This window comes from Homalodisca vitripennis, unplaced genomic scaffold (genome assembly GCF_021130785.1).
Source record: "Homalodisca vitripennis isolate AUS2020 unplaced genomic scaffold, UT_GWSS_2.1 ScUCBcl_5517;HRSCAF=12273, whole genome shotgun sequence".
Classification (NCBI taxonomy): domain Eukaryota; kingdom Metazoa; phylum Arthropoda; class Insecta; order Hemiptera; family Cicadellidae; genus Homalodisca; species Homalodisca vitripennis.
Genome location: NW_025781623.1, coordinates 9,932 through 34,724, shown reverse-complemented (window position 1 = coordinate 34,724; position 24,793 = coordinate 9,932). Strand labels below are relative to the sequence as shown.

The 24,793-nt window shown below is 33.8% G+C and overlaps 1 long non-coding RNA gene across 1 annotated transcript; it reads left to right on the top strand.

The window, feature by feature from the left end:
• Positions 1-231: 231 nt before the first annotated feature.
• Positions 232-5,294, top strand: LOC124373418. The gene is made up of 4 exons (XR_006923429.1): positions 232-262; positions 3,018-3,231; positions 3,760-3,893; positions 4,883-5,294. It is a non-coding gene; the product is annotated as an uncharacterized LOC124373418 (long non-coding RNA).
• The last annotated feature ends 19,499 nt before the right edge of the window (positions 5,295-24,793 follow it).

The following is a 24,793-nucleotide window of genomic DNA, read 5'->3' as shown; positions in this document are numbered from 1 at the left end:
CTATTGATAATTCAATAAACGAAATCAATTATCCATTCGAAGGTTCTGCAAAGCGTGATACTTTTGGTCAGTCAACTTATGTAAATCCGATTTTAAAGTTCCGTTTTAATAACACACTTGTGGACAGTGTTGCTGAATTTCCCTCTGTTACAAGCATTCTTGAAGAAACTGTTCCATATAGAAGTGAACTGATTTTGAGCAACTGGCGTCAAAAAATGATCCACAATTTTGGGTGAGGAAGGTTTACATAACCACAGTGAAGGTAAGTTTATTATACAGCAATATTCACAAAGCATTATTGTTTCATTCCTACGATAATATGTGATAGGAGTGTATATGGACATGGGTCCATATTAGAAATAATAAATGGCGCGCGCGCGCGTTCACACACACGTGCGCGTACGTAATGTTGTTGGTATTTTTCTTGTAGTAGATAGCGTGGGCCTAAACAGAGATATAAAAATGTAAAAAAAATTCCTCCTGGCATATCCTACTGGTGAACCCCTATTTAGAGGACGATTCCATGGAGTAACTGAGAGTGGATCCTGCATTTTTTGAGATAAAACTATATTATATGACAACACGTCATACATTTTTAGATTTTGTTAGACAAGCTAAATCTGGAGTTCAACTTTATGATACGTTTGCGTGCGTCCAATGTTAAATTCAGTGGAGACCATAAAAATTGCAGGTTTGATAAATTTTTCTTAATTGAGCAGTAGAACCTGGAAATCTTTATGGAATCCGTTGTATTTGTAAAACAGTGCATACCCAATCATCAATTTGCCTCTTACAAGTTCCGGGTTAAGGTTACTGTACCCTTCCTTCTCAACAAACATAATTAAATTGATAAAAGAATGGTTTTAGAGGTTGTTGTGGGATAAATTAAGGGTTATGTCTTATCAGATATGTGATAAGACATTGGGATCCAGGTTTGTCCCTATTTTGGGTTCAATATACACTTTTTAATTATATGAGAAGGTTATATTTAATCGAATAAAACTCAAACTTTGGCTACTTCGCCCAACAACATTTTTTCTGAATGTTCAGTTATTAAGCCTATATGGGTCTGTGGTTTAATTTGTTTTGTTAAAAAGTCATATCTAGCTAAATCAAATAATATTTTTAGCAGTGTTCATTATTTTCTACCCATTCGTCTTGAAATGCGTGTACTAAATTCATTTATTCGACACAATGAAACAATTACAAAATTAATTGTCCAATTGTAACGCTTACATGCCACTTGAGTGAGGATTTGGATAACCTGAGTCGTTCTATATACAATCACACGCTTGTTAAGGACAGAACAATGTCTATCTCTATTCAATACATTACAACTTCCACTGATTTCTACATGAATTATGTAAGTTTTTGTATTGCAGTATATGGTACATTTATTTATATTCTGAAAGTCTGTTTTAGGATTATTCTGCATATTATTTACAATTTATTTCAAAATGCTTTGTCAAATTAATATCAATTTTTAATTAGGCGTAACATCCTCTCTATCATATAATTTTAAATACTTTTCCTTCAAAGGTCCCTGGAATTTATAATTGCGGGGAACAATTTCAAATTGTTTATTACATAGTTCTTATTCTTCTAAGCTAAAGCCTACTGCCATGAACTGAAAGCCTCGAGGGCCTTCTGCGCATCTCGGAAGTGTTCTGTGAAGCCTACCAGTTTAAAATTTCTGCAGTCCCAAAAAACTCCAAAAACAACCGATCAAGTCCTCCTGAAAATTCACCACTCTTTTCCAGAATGTTAAATATGATGCAACGCTCCCTTAGTATAATAGGACAGTCCAAAAAACAGGTGTTCAGGACTTCTTACTGCTTAATACATAATCTACAGAGTGGATCATCTCTAAAAATTTCGAATCTATGAAGATATTTCAGAAGATGTACATGTATCGTAATATACCCCACAACCTGAGAAGGCAGCGATATACTTAAAGAGAGATCAGAAGCTACCCTGAGGGAACGTGTCTATAAAACCAACTTATTATCCTAAAACCCAAACAACCATTTACACCTTCTGGTATTTTCAGAGTGAATCCAACTCCAGACGGTTCTAGAGGATTCACACCTAGGAATTCCGTAAAACAGTTCAGGCCCTGTCATATTAGGGTAAAGCAATGCATCATCTTTTCGTTCCCAAAGATCCCCTCATGGCCAGATACTCATATATAGTCACATTGCTGATTCTGCCGAGGGAGAAACCACATGATACAATCCCAGATAAATTTTGAGTTAAACACAGAGTCCAATACCGTAAACTGTGCCCGACTATCTGTTTAAATACATCGTCTTGCTTCTACGCCGCAGACGAAGAGTTTCACAAGCTCATTCCGTTATGGCTGGGACCTATGTCCTCTAAAAACTGTGAGATAAGTACCTTTAAGGACCACAATTTCCCTACATGGGCTCAGACCCGCAATTCCAGTATCTGTATGTTAGATAACAATCTGTGGACTATTAAAGTTCAACTGGTGGGATGGGGTTCCTTCTCAACAGCAAAGCCTCCTCACAAGGTATCACAACCCTAGAGAGTTTACGACAGAATATTTTTGGGGCATATAATCAGAAATCATAACGTGCCAGATATCATTTATCTAAATCAGGATGCTAATTTTACAATTGTCATTGGTGCAGCCTGAGACAGTTCAAAGCCCTGTCTGCTGGAGACAGTAAGCACTCCTGGTCATAAAACCCAATGACGTTCAATATAGCTCCTTTGCTACTTTTTACTGCAACTATGTACTATTCTCTAATTCTTAATTTGTGGACTTTTTAACATTAAAACTGCAATTATTGCAAATTTTACTAATCAATACAACAATGAGTGCCAATACTTCTGGAATTATTTTATATGTACTTGTTTAAATTATAAAGAAACATTAATACTCGTATTTTAGTTAATTTGTTGAAAGTATGGATAAACATTGCATTAACTTATTTCGGTTTTAGGAAGAAACGGAGCGAGTTTTAGTGTTTTAAAATTTAATGTCATTGCAGCTTTGAGAGCCAGAGGTCATGAGTTCCACAAAGCTGTGCGTGATGCGATGCTGAACCTACAAATCGAACCTAATTGTAGCCTCGTTACAAGGAATGCTCTCAAGAGTCTGTCTTGGGTATTTAAAGGAATTTCTAAAGTCGCGGCGGTGGAAAGTGCGGTAGCTCATCCTACACTGGAATACAAGGGAGTCGTTGACTGCGTTGCAATTTTCAGGTAAAACATATCTGATAATTACCATATAATTAATTGTCATCTTCTTTTTGGTAGATTGAATAAAAAATCAGCCTATTGCGATTGTCCTCATGGTAACACTTACCGAAAGATTCTGCATAACCCTACCCAAAAATTTTAACCAATAATTTTAAAGAACCCTACAATAAATTGATAGTTTTTAAACCAAAGCAAACATTCTTATAAGGAAGATAAGAATTGATCCAATGCATAAATAAAGAATGTAATATTTCTTTAAAACCAAGATAAATTCTTCAATATTAATAACACTGTTAATGTATTAACCAGCCTCGATAGTTTATTTTCTGTAGGAGAGGATAATATTCAAAACCTAATATTGAAAATTATCGCATTTTCCTTTTTTCACCACATTTATTGGTTAAAACATCTTTATATAAATCCATTGATTTCTGATGCTACTGTATTCATATTTAATCGTCAATATCACTATCGGAAGTAAAAAATTGTTTTTCGTTTTATATTATTGACAAGTTGTACATTTTATTTCAGAAAAACGCCAGTTCTTATTGATTGGAAGTTGTCAAGTAAGCGAAAGAAAACACTGAAAGAAACTTAATGATGCCCCAGTTCAAATTTCAGCTTATCTTGGTGCCTTCAACCATGATCCCAATTATGAGTGGAGAGTGAGTTTAAAGTAATAATAATTTTTTCCTGTTACATATTTTACATACCATGAAAAAGTTATGTATGCTGTTATTATTTAAATGTGAATTGTCCAGTTGTAAACTTTAAAACGCCAACATACCAAGTATCATAAGGTGAATATGAAAGGATGGGTATGCTGAGTGTAATAATAAATAATGAGCGTCTTTTAGTTTATAACAAGTGTTCGTTAGAAATTGTCGTTCACTAACATCCCATTAGCAACCAGTTTACTCCAGTATACGTGAATAATTAAACATTATTATATCCTAGATGTATTCATATGTTATTAGAATCCAGTTTCCAAGTACAGTATTTACGATATTATCACCTCTCAAAAACTATACAAGGGATTAAAGTGACATCAGGTAACACATATACTAACTACAATACAAAGCTGACCTCAACTATCCTTCATGTTCCGATTTCTGTGTAGTTGGATTTTAAGATTTTGCTCTTATATTGCTCTGCTTTGCTCTGTCTGATATTGTAGGACATATTCGTATGGGGTCTAATAGTTTAATATTGTAGAACAAACACTTCTCACATATAAAATAGTTATTTTAATTTACTTTTCGCTTGACAGAAGTTGTAGATGATAAAATCTGCCAGAGAAATCAAGTATGTTAAAATTGAACGCCTGTGTTTAAGAAAAAAAAATGTTCTAGCTTTGTCAAAAAATAATACACTTAGATTGATCAGTAGCTTTGTTCAAGTACCATGGTTACTTTATTTTAGTAACGCTAATATTATATTATACATCGCCAATCAACAGTACCCGATAGTAACACTTTGATTCCTAAGTGACACAGTTACTAGTATTAAAATGGGTTTTGTAATATGATAATATAATATTGTATCACAGAAAAAATATTTTCTTATTTAAATACTATTCCTCTTATAACGTTGCTAAGTTAATTTAATAAATTATATTAATTTTTTTAATTTACTACATTTGCGAATGTTTTAGGTGAACCATGGCATGGTGGTAATAGCGTATACATCTGGAGAACCTTGTGATGTATTTCTCCTCTCACCTCAATACTGTAAAATTTACTTGGCGTCACTGGCTTAAACGTTTGAATAAATTCAAGAACACAAATCGCCTTCATCTTATTCATGATATTAATGAGGACGATCTGGAAGTTTAATAGTGATAAAATTTGTTATTTTTGCTGTTTGTTGTTTTAAAAACATAATTTTTGATATAATTTTCTTTTTACTTTTACTTATAATCAAAACAGCATATAATGTACCATTCAACTAAACATAATGGAATATGAAGTTCAGCACCACAGTATATCTTAACAAGACAACGGGAGAAATTATAAACTAAAGGATTATATAATAAAGTCAGATAAATAGATGTGTCATTTATACTACCTGGTGATTTCCAATTTTAATATTTGTAATAACAATAACAAGCCAATACTAATATTTCTTTCCTCTTTCCTTTTTGTATAATATACGAGAATAATTACAGTAATATTATACATATATTTCTCTACGAAAATAAGTAAAATTTACATAATAGACCTATTTGTCTAATTACCTTTTACATTTCTATAAAACGCGCATCAGTTAGATGACAAGATTAAGGGGGTATCTGAACGTGTTCTTAAGACGTTCCTGCAATAATAAGGTCTTCAAAGTTTTAGTCACCATAGCATCTTAAACTACAACGTTCAGAACGATGAAACTAGGAACACTATATACATATTTATGCCAATATGTGGCCACATTTTAATCGTAAATATTGTTTCTTACGTCTATAGTCTAGTACATGTAAAAAGAATCTACTTAAATATGCTATCTGGATACGTACAAGTCGATTTAGAATTTACCAGTTTTGTACAAAAATTGAATCTTGATAAATTAATTATACTCTCTGATCGAGTTATATCGATGCTGATGATCTGGAGGCATGTTGCTAGCTACCTTTAAACGTTTTTGGTAATGACAATCACTCAGTGTAAGTATTATTGAGATAGAGCAATATAGGTGAAGAGTAGGTCCAGGCCTGGTTAACTCAAATATGGTAACAGGGGCTATGATTCATACCTTCTTCTTCAGTTATGTGCGGTAGTTGGGTACCACACCGAAAGGATCGCTGGCGATGGTACCTCTTTTCTGTTTTGGCTAAGGGGTTTCACTGAAATTTTAACAACAAAATATCAGCTTTCACAATAAATGTATGTAGTTATTCATTATATAATGTTGTTCGTAAAATCGGTATATGACTAGTGCCGCAGTTAGGGTTGTAACTAGAGAGTATCGTAGTTTAACACATTAACAAACTGTGACCATAAATCATTACTAGTGTCACAGTCCTTACGTCATTAACTCGAGTAGCAATTAAAAGTGTTAAAAAGATATAACATAACTAGAGATTTATCATAGTTTAAACACATTTAATTTGGCGGACGCATATCACTACTGTCCTAAAGTCGCTATACTTGACTAGTGTCTCAGTTCACGTGTTAACTTATTGGAAACTGTGTTTATGTTACTCAGGCGACTATTCTTTCTTTGATCTTTTAATTATGTACACCGTCACAGTGTATGTTACTTGGTTATTTATGTTGTATGTTTATAATGCATCGCAATTTAAAACAATTGAAGAATTGTAGCGATATTACTAGTTTTGTTTTTACTAGATAATACAGGTGCCAGAAAGTGGTGCCTTCAGTTTCCGGTCAGCTAAGGTGTGTTCTATAATGCGAGAATGCGTTGAAACAAATCTTTGCAACGACTTTTAACATTGAGTTTCCACACTATTATTTTGCGTGTGTGTTATGTAAATGATTTTTCACTGTAATTTTCACAATAATATTAATTTATGTATTTGTTATAAAACTTAAATAAGTTACCCTAACTGGCTACGCAGCTGATTGAAGAGATCACCTTATGTTTTCTCTTGTTTTCCATTGGATCGAATAAATCACGCCACATACTGGGTAACGCTCCCTGTTGCTCTGCCAACCAATTTAATCTTGGGCTTGCTTCTCATTTTGAGTCTCAAATGTAATGGATAATTCGTCCGATCTCTTTATCGAAGTGTGTGTGGCTTTTGTCCTCCACGCTCCCCCCGTTGTTCACGCTTGCTTACAACTTATTGTGCCACAAAACTCCTTTTGTATGTCTTATTTTGCAGTATACCTCTGTAGCATTCTAATATTGGACCCTGTACAGTGTGGTAATATCTCTATCTCGATAGAGTATTATATTACCTCTATCTAGCCCTTGTGCCTAGACGTTTCGTCGCCAGTTCACGTTTCGTGCTGTTAACCGTGATAGTTGTTGTATTTATTCGTTTGGTGGAAGACCCGTTTAGTTATGTTGTGACAGAAGAGCTTTCTTGTTTTAAACCTTCCTTTTTATATTGTGTGGCCGTTTAACAAGTCGTACTGGTGTATTGACAATTACTTAATACGGTGTTGTCAAGATCGAGTTGAGCCAGTTTACGTAGCCTAAAGCAGTGCATGTCTTGAAACCTTGCTCCCTCAGAGACTAGAATAATTTACTTTTCTCATAGTAAAACACCCGATTCTTAATGCACAAAAAATTTAGTGTCCCCTTATTTGGGGTTTTTTAAGAGCGTTTGTCAGGCCCCTGATAAGAATGTTTCTCATTACTTCTTATTTCCATGCAGCTCTTCTTCGTAATATTCCTCTTTCAATTATCATTGTCACTGATATCCATTACATAAATAAATAAAAACTGTACTTGGATATTGATAACAGTAAAATTTAACGGCCCTACCCGACAAAAAAAACTATTTTTGACCTATTACTATCGTCCTCCCTGAACAAAACAATATAAGGTTTAATGGGGTGCAAATGAGAAATAACGAAATCTTAGAACATTAAAAATGAAACTACTTTTCACGCGCGGAACACTTAAAACACTTAAACCGAATTGGCATGTGCACCGGAATCTGGGTCAACGAAATTGATTGAATGGTTTGACGTGTTTGTGCCTGAATCCCTCGTCGCTGAGACAATCGCTTATAATTGTTGTTACCTGGCAGAACACATTCGTTAATAACCTGTAGCAGCCTATCCCTGTCACGTTTTTCTACAGGTAGAAGGAAGGATTCTCTGCTCTGCCTTTCGATACCCTCGAAAACCCACTATTCCTGAATTCATCTGCTGCGATTGTATTTTCTCCTTCCAAATTTGGCCTCATCAACTTCTACGACTGTCAGGGGATCACTAATTTTCTTCGAGGACGTTGAAATATGGTGGAAATAAACTTCGCGGCAGAAAAAATACCATTATATTACTGAATGTGCTGATACTCCAAACTCCAACGAAATATATCATTGTCTCGGTAGCTTCATGTGCAATAACGTGGTCACCAAACAAAAATATGTCTTGATATCCAGCCGCGTCATTTAAAAAAAAGAACCTGCTTGGGCAGATTAAAAATAATCACCGTTTAAAAACGCATTTAAATACATTTACAAACTTTTATCACAACGAAATATCATACTCCCGCTTTAAAAAAGCCCGTACGTTATATTAAAAACGCAATTATCTCCTTTCGGTTAAAACAAAGACTCGGTACACGCCCCGTAAAACATTCCAACAAACACAATTTACTGGGATTAAAATTGGTAGAGCTAGTTGATGGTTGATCCATTAAGTAACGCACTCGATCACCTCATTACACGATATCTAATGGAGAACTGGACCACAGCCCCGGAGCGCTTAGATAACAGACACGCTCAGTCCAGGCCACATATCGAATTGAAGTACACATATTTCGAGACACACAGTACACAAACAAAACATCAAAATATTACACAAACGTAACTATTTATGAATATGCCCCCTAAAACCTTGTTATCTGTCATTTCCATCACCAAAACCATATACATGATGATGAGGAGCAAGAGGATGAGAAGAATAACGTCAAACTAGTCATTTGCCGGGTCGGCTCCGTAGACACCCAGATTTTTTCCATAAATATGTGTGCATATTGCATTGAATATTACATAACCGTTATCATATATGACAATATATAAATAGAAGCAATCACATGGCAGTGTATTTCAGGGCTTCATGATATCGTCAAATCCTTCTTGGCAAAAGTAAACAAGAACAAACATTATTTTTTTTGTTGTGTTATAATATGTGATGTGGTTTAGTTCTCAAATGAATTTGTTATAGATGTTTGATTGTAGAGGTTAGGGTTAGGATGTTATGCTATTTATTTTTTGACCTTTATGGTTATTGTTAGTGTTATTTTATACTGAATAAATTTCTATGGTTGGAATAAAATATGTATAGAGCCAATCTAAGCTTATGATAAGGATTTTATTAAAATTTTAAGCTATAGCCAACTCTTAGGCCTACAATAATTAGATTTATTTGAAAGTTATCATGCTGAGTTTACCTATTCGTTTTCTATTGAGAAATGTTTTAATAATTGAAAAAATTCCTGCATCCTGCAAGTGTACTAACAATGAAAAGGCAAATATAATCAAGAGCCTCAATGCAGAAAACAAATATATCTATGGGAGTTTGTTGGAAACTCAGAAACAACGTAGAAAACGCATTAGTAAGGTTAGTATTTATATTGTATAATCATCCATTTGGGTAAAGTATGATAAGCGACCAATATTTTTATATCGTTATTGACAAATGATGGTTGCTTCATTATAACCATCAATATAATCAACCTTGATACAGTATAATAAGAGGCCACTGGTAGGGTACAATAAGCGGATCCGGTTTTTTATATTGAAATTGGCAAACTATATTACTTAATCATAACTATCGATATAACCAATCGATACTGAATAATTATTTTGAACAATTAGCTTAATCTATAGCAGTGTGAAACTGGCCATAGATTCCATCCATAAAAAGAACTAATCCGCTGACTTGAATCCTAACCTGGTTCATGAACTACTCCTGACCTAGTTCCTGAACTACAACTAACCTAGTTCCTGAACCAGTTCAATCACTTCAGGATTAAATTATATTATTAAAATTAAATTTTATAATTTAAAAAAAGAACAAATACAAAAATATCTATAGATTATACTTAATACATTACTTTGAATACATGATCTACTGTATTATATTACTAACCTCATTATAGACCTCTTCTATTTTTGGACAAATACCAATCTATGGACGGCCATATCTCAAAAACGTACGAGCCAATTTTGATAAAACTTTCTGTACACATTCACTACATGGTCTACTATACTGAAATACAAGCCTCATTCTTAGGCCACGCCTATTTCCGGAGCTACATCGATTTTACAGGCAAAGTGCTGACAAAAAACCAATCTATGGACAGCCATATCTCAAAAACGTACGAGCCAATTTTGATAAAACTTTCTGTACACATTCACTACATGGTCTAGTATACTAAAATACAAGCCTCATTCTTAGGCCACGCCTATTTCCGGAGCTACATCGATTTTACAGGCCAATTGCTGACAAAAACCAATCTATGGACGGCCATATCTCAAAAATGTACGAGCCAATTTTGATAAAACTTTCTGTACACATTCACTACATGGTCTAGTATACTAAAATATAAGCCTCATTCTTAGGCCACGCCTATTTCCGGAGCCACATCGATTTTACGGGCCAAGTGCTGACAAAAACCAATCTATGGACAGCCATATCTTAAAAACGTACGAGCCAATTTTGATAAAACTTTCTGTACACATTCACTACATGGTCTAGTATACTAAAATACAAGCCTCATTCTTAGGCCACGCCTATTTCCGGAGCTACATCGATTTTACAGGCCAAGTGCTGACAAAAACCAATCTATGGACGGCCATATCTCAAAAATGTACGAGCCAATTTTGATAAAACTTTCTGTACACATTCAATACATGGTCTAGTATACTAAAATACAAGCCTCATTCTTAGGCCACGCCTATTTCCGGAGCCACATCGATTTTACAGGCCAATTGCTGACAAAAACCAATCTATGGACGGCCATATCTCAAAAATGTACGAGCCAATTTTGATAAAACTTTCTGTACACATTCACTACATGGTCTAGTATACTAAAATATAAGCCTCATTCTTAGGCCACGCCTATTTCCGGAGCCACATCGATTTTACGGGCCAAGTGCTGACAAAAACCAATCTATGGACAGCCATATCTCAAAAACGTACGAGCCAATTTTGATAAAAACTTTCTGTACACATTCACTACATGGTCTAGTATACTAAAATACAAGCCTCATTCTTAGGCCACGCCTATTTCCGGAGCTACATCGATTTTACAGGCCAAGTGCTGACAAAAACCAATCTATGGACAGCCATATCTCAAAAACGTACGAGCCAATTTTGATAAAACTTTCTGTACACATTCACTACATGGTCTAGTATACTAAAATACAAGCCTCATTCTTAGGCCACGCCTATTTCCGGAGCTACATCGATTTTACAGGCCAATTGCTGACAAAAACCAATCTATGGACGGCCATATCTCAAAAATGTACGAGCCAATTTTGATAAAACTTTCTGTACACATTCACTACATGGTCTAGTATACTAAAATATAAGCCTCATTCTTAGGCCACGCCTATTTCCGGAGCCACATCGATTTTACAGGCCAATTGCTGACAAAAACCAATCTATGGACGGCCATATCTCAAAAATGTACGAGCCAATTTTGATAAAACTTTCTGTACACATTCACTACATGGTCTAGTATACTAAAATATAAGCCTCATTCTTAGGCCACGCCTATTTCCGGAGCCACATCGATTTTAACGGGCCAAGTGCTGACAAAAACCAATCTATGGACAGCCATATCTCAAAAACGTACGAGCCAATTTTGATAAAACTTTCTGTACACATTCACTACATGGTCTAGTATACTAAAATACAAGCCTCATTCTTAGGCCACGCCTATTTCCGGAGCTACATCGATTTTTACAGGCCAAGTGCTGACAAAAACCAATCTATGGACGGCCATATCTCAAAAATGTACGAGCCAATTTTGATAAAACTTTCTGTACACATTCACTACATGGTCTAGTATACTAAAATATAAGCCTCATTCTTAGGCCACGCCTATTTCCGGAGCCACATCGATTTTACGGGCCAAGTGCTGACAAAAACCAATCTATGGACAGCCATATCTTAAAAACGTACGAGCCAATTTTGATAAAACTTTCTGTACACATTCACTACATGGTCTAGTATACTAAAATACAAGCCTCATTCTTAGGCCACGCCTATTTCCGGAGCTACATCGATTTTACAGGCCAAGTGCTGACAAAAACCAATCTATGGACGGCCATATCTCAAAAATGTACGAGCCAATTTTGATAAAACTTTCTGTACACATTCACTACATGGTCTAGTATACTAAAATACAAGCCTCATTCATAGGCCACGCCTATTTCCGGAGCCAAAATAACTTTATAGCCCAAGTGCTGACAAAAACCAATCTATGGACAGCCATATCTCAAAAACGTACGAGCCAATTTTGATAAAACTTTCTGTACACATTCACTACATGGTCTCATTCTTAGGCCGCGCCTATTTCCGGAGACACATCGATTTTACAGGCCAAGTGCTGACAAAAACCAATCTATCTAGGTTATGTGTTAAAAAAATCTAATCTATTAAATCAACACACCTGGAACATCGTACAGCATATTTAAATTAATCCTCGCATACATATTGTAGCCACTTTATACACATTCTTACATTCATTTGAAGTAACTGTAAGATAAACTTACTTGTAGGTAAACACTTTTTAACACTACTTTAACACACTAACTTTTACTTTTACTTTAACACACTACTTTTACACTTTTTAAACACTACACTAAACAACTAATAACAACTATTCCATACGGTTTCTTCTGCCAGTTTTCATTATAATATATTGAATGTGCAGAATAAATTGCATTTAACCTACGCCAGGGACGGTTCACTGCTAAATGCCGGAGCTACCGAACCACTGTCCACTAGCGGTGAGACGGTATTTCAGTAATCAGTACTTTGTAACGGTTACTTTTCTACAGTATCTGTAACGGTTACTGAGAACTAAAAATACAGACAACAGGTACTTTGTATCTAGTACTCTGTTACAAGGTACAAATATTTTCTCGTACGGATTACTTTACTAGTCCTGAAGTATAGAATAGAATAGAATAGAATTTATTTATTTTTGAAAATATTACAATAACACATTATATGCATTGGTATACACAATGTGCAAACCTAATGAGCAAACTTAAATAAAAATGTAACATTCTTGTAAATAAAATTAAAACAAGAACACTCGTAAATTAAAAGAAATATTTTAAAAAATAACTAGGGCCTCTAGAGGCAAGTGCCTGTGGAGAGGTTCCTTTTATTACAAAAATATTTTTTAGCTCAAAGAAAATTTCAATAAAACTTTGATTTTTTATAAGCTCCTAAAAAAAAATTGATTAAAATTGTGCTGCTGCAGTTACAAAGCAAATGAAAATCCACTTAAATAAATTCAAACTAAAATTTACTGTTACTTTCTTTAATTAACTAGGAATCTATGCAGAGAAAAAAATCTAATTTATCAAAACCCAATAACCACTTCTTTAATGTTTTTGAAAATAACTTTATATTCTCACAACTAATAATTGAAGAAATTATACTAAACATTTTAGGTCCCAAAAAACAATAACTATTTGAAAAAAATGCTAAGTTAGGCTTTGGAAACTGGTATTGGTTCTTGCTTTCTTAATTTGTTTTTGTAACTATTTTTTAATTCTGGTAAATTGCCACTTATGACATAAAATATTTTTAAAACTTTATAAACAAACATATATTTAAGGGGAAGAATATTTAAATCAACAAAAAGAGGAAAAGATTTCTCCATTCTTCGTTGTCGTATAATCAACCTTATGAATTTATTTTGTTGAGTTAGAAGTGGCTTTAGAATTGTTTCATAGGCTCCACCCCAACAAAATATTCCATAGTCAAGCCTATTATTGACCAAAGAGAAGTACAGCATTCTTAACACTTCTTCAGTGCAAATGTATTGTAAAAAATAAAAAAATCTTAAAATATTGTTTAGTTTGCGTTTTAAAATTTCAATATGTGTCTTCCAGTTGATTTCTCTATCTAGCATGACTACTAAATATTTTAAATTTTCGCACTGGGATACTACAGCACAGTTCTGTTGGCACTGGATGTTACTACACAAGCAATTGACACATCGATACAAAATTGAATTACTAAAAATTTGCTGATCTGTTTTTAAACTAAAATTGATGTACTTAGTTTTCTCTGGGCTTAATAACATGTTATTTTTTGAAAACCACCACTGCAGTGCTTTAAGGTCTGAATTCATCTCTTGCTCTATATCATCCCAATTATTTTTCACATACGATAAAGCTGTATCGTCTGCAAAAGATGTAATATTTCCATTTAAATTTGAATCACAAAGATCATTTATGTAGATTATAAAAAGTACTGGGCCTAAAACTGACACTTGAGGTACGCCACATTGTATAAACCCGAAGTCACTAAAAGAATTATTAATTTTGAAACATTGTTTTCTCTTTGTTAAATAGCTAACAAACCAATAATAAATATTCCCCCGAATACCACATCCGTATAACTTTTGTAAAAGAATTGTGTGATCTACAGTATCAAACGCTTTTTTAATATCTAAAAATAAACCACTAACTTTCTGCCCTGAATTTATTCCTGTATACACATTATCTATGAAGCTTTTTAATGCTGCTTCAGTATTTAAACCTTTCCTAAAACCAAATTGATTGTTGCTGAAAAAAATTAGTTTTTTTCTAGAAATTTAATTAGCTTTTTCTTAGCTTTTTCATTTAATTAGCGAATGTGTACAGAAAGTTTTATCAAAATTGGCTCGTACGTTTTTGAGATATGGCTGTCCATAGATTGGTTTTTGTCAGCACTTGGCCTGTAAAATCGATGTGGCTCCGGAAATAGGCGTGGCCTAAGAATGAGGCTTGTATTTTAGTATACTAGACCATGTAGTGAATGTGTACAGAAAGTTTTATCAAAATTGGCTCGTACGTTTTTAAGATATGGCTGTCCATAGATTGGTTTTTGTCAGCACTTGGCCCGTAAAATCAATGTGGCTCCGGAAATAGGCGTGGCCTAAGAATGAGGCTTATATTTTAGTATACTAGACCATGTAGTGAATGTGTACAGAAAGTTTTATCAAAATTGGCTCGTACATTTTTGAGATATGGCCGTCCATAGATTGGTTTTTGTCAGCACTTGGCCTATAAAGTTATTGTGGCTCCGGAAATAGGCGTGGCCTAAGAATGAGGCTTGTATTTTAGTATACTAGACCATGTAGTGAATGTGTACAGAAAGTTTTATCAAAATTGGCTCGTACGTTTTTGAGATATGGCTGTCCATAGATTGGTTTTTGTCAGCACTTGGCCCGTAAAATCGATGTGGCTCCGGAAATAGGCGTGGCCTAAGAATGAGGCTTATATTTTAGTATACTAGACCATGTAGTGAATGTGTACAGAAAGTTTTATCAAAAATTGGCTCGTACATTTTTGAGATATGGCCGTCCATAGATTGGTTTTTGTCAGCACTTGGCCTATAAAGTTATTGTGGCTCCGGAAATAGGCGGGGCCTAAGAATGAGGCTTATATTTTAGTATACTAGACCATGTAGTGAATGTGTACAGAAAGTTTTATCAAAATTGGCTCGTACATTTTTGAGATATGGCCGTCCATAGATTGGTTTTTGTCAGCACTTGGCCTATAAAGTTATTGTGGCTCCGGAAATAGGCGTGGCCTAAGAATGAGGCTTATATTTTAGTATACTAGACCATGTAGTGAATGTGTACAGAAAGTTTTATCAAAATTGGCTCGTACATTTTTGAGATATGGCCGTCCATAGATTGGTTTTTGTCAGCACTTGGCCTGTAAAATCGATGTGGCTCCGGAAATAGGCGTGGCCTAAGAATGAGGCTTGTATTTTAGTATACTAGACCATGTAAGTGAATGTGTACAGAAAGTTTTATCAAAATTGGCTCGTACATTTTTGAGATATGGCCGTCCATAGATTGGTTTTTGTCAGCACTTGGCCTGTAAAATCGATGTAGCTCCGGAAATAGGCGCGTTCCCGGTGTACTGTCCTAAGAATGAGGCTTGTATTTTAGTATACTAGACCATGTAGTGAATGTGTACAGAAAGTTTTATCAAAATTGGCTCGTACATTTTTGAGATATGGCCGTCCATAGATTGGTTTTTGTCAGCACTTGGCCTGTAAAATCGATGTAGCTCCGGAAATAGGCGTGTCCTAAGAATGAGGCTTGTATTTTAGTATACTAGACCATGTAGTGAATGTGTACAGAAAGTTTTATCAAAATTGGCTCGTACGTTTTTGAGATATGGCCGTCCATAGATTGGTTTTTGTCAGCACTTGGCCTGTAAAATCGATGTAGCTCCGGAAATAGGCGTGGCCTAAGAATGAGGCTTGTTTTTTAGTATAGTAGACCATGTAGTGAGTGTGTTTAGAAAGTTTTATCAAAATTGGTTCGTACGTTTTTAAGGTATGGGCCCTTTTATAGGGTTTCTCAAAACTTACCTTTTAATTGAGTATAGTCTTGAAAATTGCGGCTATAAAAGGGAATTATTATCATAAAAGTACTGTTTGTTCATTTAAAATCTTTATTTGTAGTACTTATCTTCACGTTATTAATTAATATATATTTTGTATGGTTTGAGTTGATGAACTAGGTTAGGATTCATTTAGGAACTAGTTCCCGGTACTCGTTCTTTTTATGGATGGAATCTATGGCCAGTTTCACGTCGGTTAATCTATATAAACAGCTGTAAACACTTTCAAATAGTACACATAATCGTATTTATTATTATGCATACACGTAATAATATATAATTACGTGTGTATAATTGTAAAAAATTCAATAATTATGACATAAAACCATATGAATTGTGGCTCATAATTATGTACGAGTATTCCTGTTTGATCGATCTCGCTCTGGTTTGTTTATTATTTATATAATTTCTTAATTATTTATTTTTTCCTATGTTTCGTATATACTCTTATTTTAATTTAAATATATGATTGTTATTTAGGACTATAAATACTTTTATAATCAATTGATAGTCTAGGATTTCGAGATGCAAATATTAGGTATCGATGATTATATTTTTCGATACAAAAAAACCGGGTCCGCTTATCGTACCCTACCCGAGGCCACCACCACAATAGAATCATATTTTGCGATTATCTAAACTATAGAAACAAGAATGTTGACACAAATTACTTTATATAACAACTATCTATGTTGTGTATCTATAAAATGTAACAAACAAAACAGTTTAACATTTAGTTACTTTTTACTATTTTTAAGGATATACTAGGATTATATTGTGGTGGTGGACTCTTATTATACTGCAGCTTACCAACCGATATTGATTAATTAATTTTGAACAATAAGTAACATATTTGTATCAATAATTATGAACACTTTTTTCAGGTAATAAATTTTTTATTTAACAATACTGGTATTACTTGGAGACCTCTATTTTTTTAATGAGATTTCTTACCGGGAACCCAAAAAAATTACATTATTAGAACAGACTTTATTTGACTTACTATACAAATAATATGCCATTGTGATGATCGGTTTCTTGGTTTCTGTCTCCGAAAAGGAAAGGATGTCATTAGAAGGAGGTCACTCTGCCCCTATTGACTATTTGTTATTGCGCCATATAAGTAGTTTCAGATTAGGTTATCATAAGTATGTTACTATAGATGAGCTGCTTTGAAAGCAACCCCTGCGCTAAGATTTCTCGTGCATAGGGTGAGGGAGGAGCAGGAGTTCAACCATGCCTACCGCCATCCCCTGTTTCACTGCTCTATCACATTTCCTTTACAAGACACAAGTGGGAACCGAGTGTTTTGCCTCCCTGTGTTGGTGTTTTGGAGCATCAGTCTATATCTTGTTATTCTCATAGACATAGATAATAATATTTATTATGGAATAACAAATATTATTATTAAGAATAGTCCATTGCACCTATTTAATATTTTAGTATAATTAAGAAGTATTTTAAGAAATAATATTGTTAACAGCTGTTGTAATATTACTGGGTTTTGTAAAACAGCTGTTATGTAACACATACCCTATGAGTGGTAAAGTGTTGATTGAGCAGTGGTTGGTAAGGGAATGTGGAGGGGGAAGTGAGTCCTCGCTTCTTCTCCCTCTCCACATCTCTCTCTCACTCCCCCCACACTGTTCACTTAACAGGTCGCTTACAAAGTGCCTCATCTTGTAGTTCCAAAGTTTTGACATTCTTACTTGAAATTAAAGTTGATGCATGTTATTGTGTGAATATTTTAAAATTCAGTTGATTGTGTTTTTTTTTCAATGTGATCTGACGTCAGATAAGTTGGATGATGTTGGACGTGATTTGAGGTCAGGAAAGTACTGATCAGAAATACTCCTGGCCGTTAGTGTGGGCTTCGGTGGCGCCTTCCCACACTTCTGGTGATAAAAGAAAAACATTCTCCCACATTCAAGCTTAGATCACGTGAGCGCTCGGAAAGATTATCTTTACCGTTAGTACTACTAACATATTTGTTCATTGTTGAAAGTTTGTTATTGACAACATTATAAAGGTTTGAAAGAATAATAGGATTTCGTTATATGTTACAAAATGTGTAACACAACATTTTGAGGATTGAAATTTAGTTTTCGTCATGTGGGGAGGTAATTAATTTCATCTTAATAATCTCCCCATCTGGTGAAGAGAATAATTGTAAGCTCGAAACATTATACTTTTAGTAACATATAATGATAGCAAACATAATTATAACAACTTAATCTAAAGCTACTTATATTGAGTGATAACAGATAGTAGATAGGGATATAGTGGATGCCTTTTTGCTGACTTTGCTACCTTTTGGGAGGTAGAAAACAAGAACCAATCACTATAATGGCATTTAATTGTCACACTAAGTCAAAGAGACTGTTCTTTCTAGCAATGTAGTTTTTTAGGTCACTGGTAATAAAAAACTCTTCCAAAAATAGTGGTCTCCGGATAATACCAAATGGTGACAGGTCTTTTACACTACTAATCGTTGACTCAACGACCCTTTCTGAGAAAAATAACAAATAAGACAGGGTCATTTAGTCTACAGGTCGTTGAGACAAAGACCCTATTTTGATATTTAAGATTTTGTACATAAGTTCGTTGTGACAACGACCCAGTAAAATGAATGAAAAGGGTCAATTACTCAATTGGGTTCGTAGCAACAACGCCACTTTTTGCCTGTGTAGTTGAATATTTCAAAAGATGGGTCGTTGTCTCAACAACCCTAAATTATATTAAATGTTTATATTGAGAGAACCAGGTCTTTTACTCAACCATTCTTTGTGTCAACGGACCAAAATGGAGAAATGTGTAAGCAATGTGAAGAAGGGTCGTAGCGACAACAACCCATTTTTCAACTCAATGGATAAAATATAGTAAGAGGGTCGTTGAGACAACGACCTACTTTAAACTGTTCAGAGGTTCTTATAGTCTACTAGGGTCTATGTGTCAACTGCATGCAGCCGGACAATGTGGCGAGATGTTGCCGCGCACTAGTCGTACGGCACTGATGTTGCGCTTCGTATTGATGTAGCATACATTATTCTCTTGCCACTATAAATTTACAAATGTAATAATTTGTTTTGTATTCATTTAAAACTATATTAAATGAATACAACCCCTTTTAGCGGATACAGATATACTGTATAAGCAGTAATGATAACACATTACCAAGTAAGAGTGTTAAAATGGAATACAAATAAATATTAAAAAAGGGAATTGTAATGATAAAATAGCAATTCTAAATATCAAGAATATAGATCAAATTAATAATTGTTGATAAAAATGACATATAATTTTGAAAGTAATAAGTAATTTAGCTTATATACAATGAATTATTAAAACGTAAATGTTCATAATTTAAAACTTACATTTTTACGAATTAGTTTGATTCTTTATATAAACTATACAATTCATGCCAAATAAATATATCACTTTATAAAATTAGTTTATTTGTAATATTTAAATGAATGAATAGAATTTTAGTGCTGTCCACAGCAAAATTATTCTTTTATTTTTTGTTCACTCATCTTCTAATTTCAATATGTTATTAACTCTATCTGTATCTCTTAATTTATAAATAATTTACTTTGTGGATTGAATAAAGTTGATACTTGAAGTTTAATAAATGCTTCTAATACCTGCACGGAATATTGATATATAAATGTCCATACACATTTATGCTTATTAATAATGTTTTAGGTGAAAAAGAAGTCATGGAGAGTTTCGTTAGAGGATTAACTTCAAGATTATATATATTAAGATCTAATCGTATCTAGTATTCTAAGGAGAATCTTAACTGTAAGAATAGGTTAAGTGGCTACCATCATTTAACCATTGTTCATTGTGGAAAATGAATTAAATGAGGAGAATTACATTTCGACTATGCCGACAAAACGTGTCACCATACATATTTTGAAAAAGAGAATTTAAAATAATACCTATAAAGTTGTATGCTAAATTTATGAGAATGTGACTAAAATGAATTGTGGAAGCTAAAAATATGTTAAAAGTTACGTCATAAAACTTCTTTTTCCGTTTCAAACCACCATATAGAAATCATGTGGTACAAAATGTTATTATAATTTTAAAATGCACCTTCTAGCATTTTGTGATTCTTCTTTGCTAGTTTGTGATTCTAGCATTAGCTCTTAATATTATGATTCGATGTAATCCCTGGGGTTTATTATTTGGTTTGTCAGTTTATAGTTATATCAAAAGATATAAATACTATTTATTATTTTCAAATCACCAAAGATCTAACCATATACTTAGTCTAAAGGAACAAATCATTAAAGAATTACGACATGTTATATATTAACGTTCCAGCTTTAATTAAGGGCTCTGTATTACAAGAGTTCACTTATAAAAGGGCTATGGACTTAGAGCTCAGTATTCTACCCATTGACCTAAAATTATTTATTAACAATTCATTAATAGTGGAATCTTTGAAACTACTCAAGCAAGCAAAATTTCAGTTATTTAAATAGTGCAAATAGAAATGTTTCACTTCCGACTTCAGAATTCTAAAACATCTTTACTGTCATATGTAATTAGTCGAAATTGGATTTATACGTGGAATTTCTTTAATAACCACCATTTATGTCGGAAATGCCTGCTTTGCCATTAAAAAGAATGTCTCCGTTACGCATCTGTCACACGAGCAAAAATTGCGTGTGAATCTAAGGGTATCAGTGACGGTAGCTAGTGTTACATGCAACCAATTGTACTGATATTTTAATAACAGCCACTAAACGTAAAATTTCTAAAAGATAACTAGCATAAATAACAAATAAAATATATTAATTGACAACAACAATTAACATTGAGTATTGAGTATTGATACAATTGTATCACTTAAATTATTGAAAAATGCAGTAATAAAGTATTGAGCCTTTTTAACCGTTACATACATGCGGTTATTTTAGTAGTTGAGCAGTGAAAACACGTTTGGGTGTGTATAATTTAGTCAGTAATTTATTTCAGTCAATGCATTTAGTAATACAAATAAAGCGAATTTCTTTCTCAACTGTGAAGTAGACAAATTTGTCTGGCTATATCTAGCCGATACCCGTATTCGACCAGCTTCCCGACTTTAATAATAATTTTAGAAGTACGATTTCCAATCAATATTTTTCGAATTACATTCTCTTTAAATTAGATTATGTTACTTCCCTTGATACACTCGTCAGTTCCACACACAATCACCAAAATGTTAAAATTTTGTACGTTTAAAATTTGTTTTAATTTTAAACGTACGTTTTAATTTTGTTTTGTACTTTAATTATTTAATTTTTTACGAATTGAAAAATACTACATATTTACAGCATGTTTAGCATATTTTATGAAAATGTTTTAAATATAACCAAACCTATAGTATTATGTAAAGAAAAGAAGATAGAAAATGGCTAGAAAACGAAAACATCCCCCAATAACATACAATTTATAATTATTACTTTTAACAGTTAACTTACCATCTGCAGTTCCCTCGACAATAAAAAAAAGTTGACTAAATAGATAAACATTTCAAATATTTTTGTTTTAATGTTGGCAATGTTAAAGGCGTTTTAACAAATAACTTTTCCTTTCTTAAAAAGTTTTGCTGTTAATTACTATATAATCTAATTATGTCAGATAGTTTATATAAATTATTTGTATTTTAATATTTAATCAAAAATAACATGTTTTTGTTCCATAAAAAAAGCTCATGCTAATAGCTAGTTTGTGAAAATGCTTATGTCTGCAGTTTGGAAAAAGTATTTATGTATTTTCGGATAACGTTTCGCTATTTAGAGTTGGATCTATTAGTATAGATGAACCCTTACAGAATCTAGAGCTAGACTGCCCCAGAACCGGTTGAGCAATTAGGAGGCGTGGGGGAATTTCCTTTTCGAAACCGTGTGAAAACGGAAGTCTTCGCTCGATAGCGGTGATTCAAAAAAGTTCTATACTTCCATGTGTTTTGTACACCGGTTAAATTGTATGTATGTGTGTGTGTTTGTGTAAAAACAAAAAGCATCACATCCATGTAACAAACGAAGATGGTTGTTTTCATTTTGTTTACATTCATAGTGTGAAAGAATAGAGTACGCTTGATAATAACTTCTTATTTTAGCCTCTTATGCAACCGCTATTGAGCACAGATTAAGAAGATATTCAGATAAGGAAATTATAAGTCTCCTTAAAAATATACTTTTAACTATACATTTTTAGCAGATATTAAGTAATAGATATAAAAAACAACATTTGCTATCTAAACTTTGACTATAAATTTAAAGATTATTATAAAACCCATATTAGTTCTTTTAACAGAAGTACGCTTTTCAAACCTGTGTATGTATATACGCGCATATAAGGCAAAATTAACTATTAAAAAATACTAAGACCGGAGTAAATTAAAATGGCCATATATATTCATATTTTTACATATTTTATTGATCGTAGTATCAAGGCAAACTCAACATTGGCGTCGGAAATATAATTCACTCGAACCAAAAGTGCTCACACGTGTGCCTAAGAAATTGCGTGCTAAAACCGCGGGTCACTGCTAGTAAATAAATAAAAACAGTCTTGTTAATAAAATTGCACTAGCGAGTTTGTTAATTCAGTTGTAGTAACATGATTTTAACTTTTAAAATAACTAGGATTTTGTTCACCAAATCAATCGTTTTCATGAATGTTAACTAGATTGAAAATACATGACACAGCCCTTCTTACACTATGGTTGGAAGGGTTGTTTCACGTTAGAATGACATATGGTTTTATTATCCTTGTTACTTAAAATTGAAGGAGAGGATTATAAGTCTATTAAAACGACAATTTTATACCAAGGTTATCTTAAATAGTTTAGTATCTATCGTAAAATGTTAAGGTTTGGTATTCCTAACTTTTGTCATTTTTAAAAGTGAAAAATTACAAGCATTTATAAAGAGTGATAGCTTAAAAATTTGGCATGCGGAAATTATGTAACTTCCGCTGCTGTCAGGTATATCTTATAAGTATAAGTTATAACAGAAATATTACGGCTTCTTTTACGTACGTAAATTACCAGGAGTCCCCGCTTGGTTTTCACAGTCACCGACAGAGGGCAACACAGGTCGGGCAACTGGTTTGTTCTTGTCTGGCGCCACAGATACCTGTCCGTCAACCCGCAACATCCCTGATTGTACTGACTGCGTCCGTCACTCGCAGGCGCTATTGATTTTACTTTTACGTACCTGACCACAAACTGGACTTTGTTTTTAAATCGTTGTTTTTAGATCGTTGTTTTTAAATCGTTTGTTTTTAGATCGTTGTTTTAGATTGTTGTTTTAAATCGCTGTTTTTAAGTAGTTGTTTTTTAAATCATTGTTTTTAGATTTTTATTTTTATTCTTGTTGTATTTGTCATTTTCGTCGTGTCTCTAAGAAATTATTTATTTATCTGGACTATATTTATATATTGGTAACTTATATTAATACTTGTGCAATCATTTTTATTTTCGAAAATGACAATTGAAATACAGGCAACTACGAACGGCAAACCACATATTGTTTTTAATGGACATAAATTTAGAGAAAGTTACTGTAGAAAAAATGGAGAAAAGGTCTGGAGATGCCTTGGAAAAACCTGCGGTGCCACTGTTACAACCAACCCTGACATGACTGCAGTGATCAGCTGTAAACCTCAGCACTCGGGCAATCACCCGGTCACTATGCGGAGCCTTGCCTCGCCCAAGGCTGGCTGCACGACACCATCTGCTGCTGCTGCTGCTGCTGTAGTCGAGACCAAGACGAACCTCGCCTCCACCACGCCTCCCAGTCGAACTGCCACCTCTCCACCAGACATTCAAGATACCACACAGAACTCTATAATAGAAACACCTGACATTTTGACCCATTCTACTCCAAATATACCAACTAAAAATAATGTCTCAATAAATATAGACCAATTAGAGTTAGAAAATTCTTCTCTTAAGAATACAATCACTGACCTGAAAAAAACAATTACGAGACGTAACTGATCACGCAATAGCCTCAGACACACGACTTTTACAGTACACTAATGAAGTATTTGAGTTGCCACATGGTTTTGTTGGAAATATATGTCCTTCTATAACTACAGAAGTAGTCGATGAACAGCTCGGGACACGGGTCGAGGACAATGAAGCTGACGAGGACTCCGCGCGCGTCCACGAGTCGTCGACACACGTTGCCGGTTCACCAGGTACAGAGACGGCGGCAGTCGCTGCTGTGCATCAAACCATTCCAGCTGAGCACTCCTCTCAATCCCTAG